General features: G+C 47.5%; 1 pseudogene; it reads right to left on the bottom strand.

Annotated features, from left to right (window-relative positions):
* LOC124020875 overlaps positions 1-4104 on the bottom strand; it is a 131918-nt pseudogene extending 127814 nt beyond the window's left edge.
* Between the last annotated feature and the right edge of the window lie 593 nt (positions 4105-4697).

The following is a 4697-nucleotide window of genomic DNA, read 5'->3' on the forward strand; positions in this document are numbered from 1 at the left end:
AGACCGTCTAGAAACAGAGAGAAGACAGTGTAGAAACAGAGAGAAGACAGTGTAGAAACAGAGAGAAGACAGTGTAGAAAGGGTGAAAGCAGCACTACAGTATGTGATGACTGTACTTACTACTGCAGTTGGCAGTCCAGCATCTACTTTGTCCTGAAGAACAAGGAAGGAAAAAGTACATTTCAGTGATGCATGACAACATGTACTAATTGAAATATGTGTGGTGTTGGTGGTGTGTGTGTGGTGTTGGTGGTGTTGGCTGTGTGTGTGTGGTGTTGGCTGTGTGTGTGGTGTTGGTGGCTGTGTGTGTGTGTGTGTGGTGTTGGCTGTGTGTGTGTGTGTGGTGTTGGCTGTGTGTGTGTGTGTGTGGTGTTGGCTGTGTGTGTGTGTGTGTGGTGTTGGCTGTGTGTGTGTGTGTGTGGTGTTGGCTGTGTGTGTGTGTGTGTGGTGTTGGCTGTGTGTGTGTGTGTGTGTGGTGTTGGCTGTGTGTGTGTGTGTGTGGTGTTGGCTGTGTGTGTGTGTGTGTGTGTGGTGTTGGCTGTGTGTGTGTGTGTGTGGTGTTGGCTGTGTGTGTGTGTGTGTGGTGTTGGCTGTGTGTGTGTGTGTGTGGTGTTGGCTGTGTGTGTGTGTGTGTGGTGTTGGCTGTGTGTGTGTGTGTGTGGTGTTGGCTGTGTGTGTGTGTGTATGGTGTTGGCTGTGTGTGTGTGTGTGTGGTGTTGGTGGTGTTGGCTGTGTGTGTGTGGTGTTGGCTGTGTGTGTGGTGTTGGTGGCTGTGTGTGTGTGTGTGTGGTGTTGGCTGTGTGTGTGTGTGGTGTTGGCTGTGTGTGTGTGTGTGTGGTGTTGGCTGTGTGTGTGTGTGTGGTGTTGGCTGTGTGTGTGTGTGTGTGGTGTTGGCTGTGTGTGTGTGTGTGTGGTGTTGGCTGTGTGTGTGTGTGTGTGGTGTTGGTGTGTGTGTGTGTGTGTGTGTGGTGTTGGCTGTGTGTGTGTGTGTGTGGTGTTGGCTGTGTGTGTGTGTGTGTGGTGTTGGCTGTGTGTGTGTGTGTGGTGTTGGCTGTGTGTGTGTGTGGTGTTGGCTGTGTGTGTGTGTGTGTGGTGTTGGCTGTGTGTGTGTGTGTATGGTGTTGGCTGTGTGTGTGTGTGTGTGGTGTTGGCTGTGTGTGTGTGGTGTTGGCTGTGTGTGTGTGTGGTGTTGGCTGTGTGTGTGTGTGGTGTTGGCTGTGTGTGTGTGGTGTTGGCTGTGTGTGTGTGGTGTTGGCTGTGTGTGTGTGTGTGTGTGTGTGGTGTTGGCTGTGTGTGTGTGTGTGTGTGTGTGGTGTTGGTTGTGTGTGTGTGTCTGTGTGTGTGTGGTGTTGGCTGTGTGTGTGTGTGTGTGTGTGTGTGTGTGGTGTTGGCTGTGTGTGTGTGTGTGGTGTTGGCTGTGTGTGTGTGTGTGTGTGTGTGTGTGTGTGTGTGTGTGTGTGTGTGTGTGTGTGTGTGTGTGTGTGTGTGTGTGTGTGTGTGTGTGTGTGTGTGTGTGTGTGTGTGTGTGTGTGTGGTGTTGGTTGTGAGTGTGGTGGGTGTGTGTGTGTGTGTGTGTGGTGTTGGTTGTGAGTGTGGTGTGTGTGTGTGGTGTTGGTTGTGAGTGTGGTGTGTGTGTGTGGTGTTGGTTGTGAGTGTGGTGTGTGTGTGTGGTGTTGGCTGTGTGTGTGGTGTGGTGTTGGTTGTGTGGGTGTGGTGTGTGTATGTGTAACTCACAGCAGCTGAGACTATCTGAGCAGAGATGCCTTTCAGGATGCTGTGTCGGAGCACAGAGCCATGGACTGTAGTGCTGAGCTCCACTGTCTTCCTCTTCCTACACGCACACACCACACACACACACAACCAACACCACACCCACACAACCAAGACCACACCACACACACACAACCAACACACCACACACACACAACCAACACACACACACCACACCACACACACACACCACATGGATTGACTGTGAAGTTAGAATCTCAGTTGTGACGACAAATGTCAGTTAACTGTACCTGTAATGCATAATGTAACCTGCTGAATACAGCCCATCACAGAAGGGTCTCAAAACCTGCCCATTAGGAGGTCAAGGGTTAAGGTTACATTTAGTGTTAGAGAAAATAGGATGTTGGATTTTGGGAATCAATTCTTTGGTCCCCACAAGGATAGTGATACAAAACTGTGTGTGTGTGTGTGCGTGCGTGCGTGCGTGTACACATTTTACCATACCTGCAAGTACCAGAAGTCCTCACTAGAATAGCAAACCAACTAAAATTCAGAGAAGTGAGGACATTTTGCCAGTCCTAACTTGTAAAAAGGCTATTTTAGGCTTAGAGGTTAGGTATAAGGTTAGGATTAGAATTAAGGGTTAGGCTTAGGGGAAACATAATTTTCAATGGGAATCAATTGATGGTCCCCATAAAGCCCTCACAATTATAGTAAGACATAGCTGTGTGTGTGTGTGTGTGTGTGTGTGTGTGTGTGTGTGTGTGTGTGTGTGTGTGTGTGTGTGTGTGTGTGTGTGTGTGTGTGTGTGTGTGTGTGTGTGTGTGTGTGTGTGTGTGTGTGTGTGTGTGTGTGTGTGTGTGTGTTTGAGGTGTGTGCGGTCACCGCTGTCGGAGCTGGCCAGTGAGGAGGTCTCACAGGAGTGGGCGTCGATGTTCTCTGTGTTCAGCAGACACGTGTCCTCCAGGATGAAGGGCTCCTCCTCATCCTCAGGCTAAAACAGGAGACGGAAGTATGACAACTGTTAGCCCAGATATGATGTAGGGCTGGCTACCCCAGATATGATGTAGGACTGGCTACCCCAGATATGATGTAGGGCTGGCTACCCCAGATATGATGTAGGGCTGGCTACCCCAGATATGATGTAGGGCTGGCTACCCCAGATATGATGTAGGGCTGGCTACCCCAGATATGATGTAGGGCAGGCTGCCCCAGATATGATGTAGGGCTGGCTACCCCAGATATGATGTAGGACTGGCTACCCCAGATATGATGTAGGGCTGGCTACCCCAGATATGATGTAGGGCTGGCTACCCCAGATATGATGTAGGACTGGCTACCCCAGATATGATGTAGGACTGGCTACCCCAGATATGATGTAGGACTGGCTACCCCAGATATGATGTAGGACTGGCTACCCCAGATATGATGTAGGGCTGGCTACCCCAGATATGATGTAGGACTGGCTACCCCAGATATGATGTAGGGCTGGCTACCCCAGATATGATGTAGGACTGGCTACCCCAGATATGATGTAGGGCTGGCTACCCCAGATATGATGTAGGGCTGGCTACCCCAGATATGATGTAGGGCTGGCTACCCCAGATATGATGTAGGACTGGCTACCCCAATGTGTTGACTTCCTTACACAACATTGTTCTGTAAGAAGTCGGGGAGCTAGAAGCTGTCAGATTCCTGCAGCATTTGAAATGGAATATGTGTAGTTACTGAAAGATGAAAGCCAGTTACCTCATTCAGGATGCTCTCCAATGTAGGCGGGGTGTCAACTTGGGGAATGTCAAACTCTTTATCGTCGATCTGGGGAGAATAGATAAGGTATGCAATATGTGTTCAGCACAATGAAGTCTATCGAGCTCCGTGGTCGCTCTAGTCAGACATCTCATTATATTACTATTCTACCTAATTCTATGTTTCTAGCGATCTTTAATCGGATATTAATCGTATAGCAGAGACATGGCTGTGCTAAGCCAAAGAAAAAACAACAAAGTAGCCCGCTACCAAGCTACATATTTGACAACCAGCAAAATAAGACTAATTCTAGCTACAACTTTAATTGCACAAACAAACTCTCATATTTAGCACATCTATCCCCCCCAAAATGCTCGGTTTAGCTATCTATCAAGAAGATATAAGCGCGACAGTCGCACTCACCGTATCTATTTCCATTAAATTGAGCTGGGATGACGCAGAAACCAAACTGCGTGTATCTGGTGATTCTGACATTGTCAGAGGCTAAATATATTAATATAGATACACAACGAAACAATAGCTACATTATTTGCAAGTTAGCGGTATCACATCTCTCCGATTCCACTCTTCCTTGTTGTACCGGAAGAATGGTGTGTCACGTGATAAGTCACGGCTCGAGGGGTGTATTCAGTGTTCGGAACGTTTGGCAAGGTTCGACAACATTTTGTCTTGAGCGAATAATACCAACAAAAAGTGTGAATTTTGTATAATAGTTCACCATTTTTTAGAGTGAAATGAATTACTTCAGTATTGCCAGCTAGCTTCCCATCTCTATTTCCCAGATATGTTTCACTCTCTCTGGCATTCCAGGAGTCCTCGGCCCGTATTCATAATCTCAAATCTAGGATCAGGTGAAAACTGATCCTCGATCAGCACTCGAATCTGAAACCATTTAGGAATATGGGCTCTTTGGATGATGTTAATGTGCGGTGGAGGGTTGGAGATTCTGTTAAATGCAATTGCAACTTTTAACCAGCAGGGAGTCGAAACACAGCCTACATAGGCCAACTAACGACAACATGGTGTTGAAATTATCAAGAGTAGCTAAATGCTGCCTCGTTGTGTCTTATTTCAGTAATACAGGCGAAAGTGATGAGTGTGACCAATCTTTTGAGTGTGATCACAAATAAAAGTCTGTGGTTTGAGATTTTCTTTGATAAAAAACATCTTATCATCTTCAAATGTTCTAGAAGTAG

Source organism: Oncorhynchus gorbuscha, unplaced genomic scaffold, assembly GCF_021184085.1.
Source record: "Oncorhynchus gorbuscha isolate QuinsamMale2020 ecotype Even-year unplaced genomic scaffold, OgorEven_v1.0 Un_scaffold_962, whole genome shotgun sequence".
Taxonomy (NCBI): Eukaryota; Metazoa; Chordata; class Actinopteri; order Salmoniformes; family Salmonidae; genus Oncorhynchus; species Oncorhynchus gorbuscha.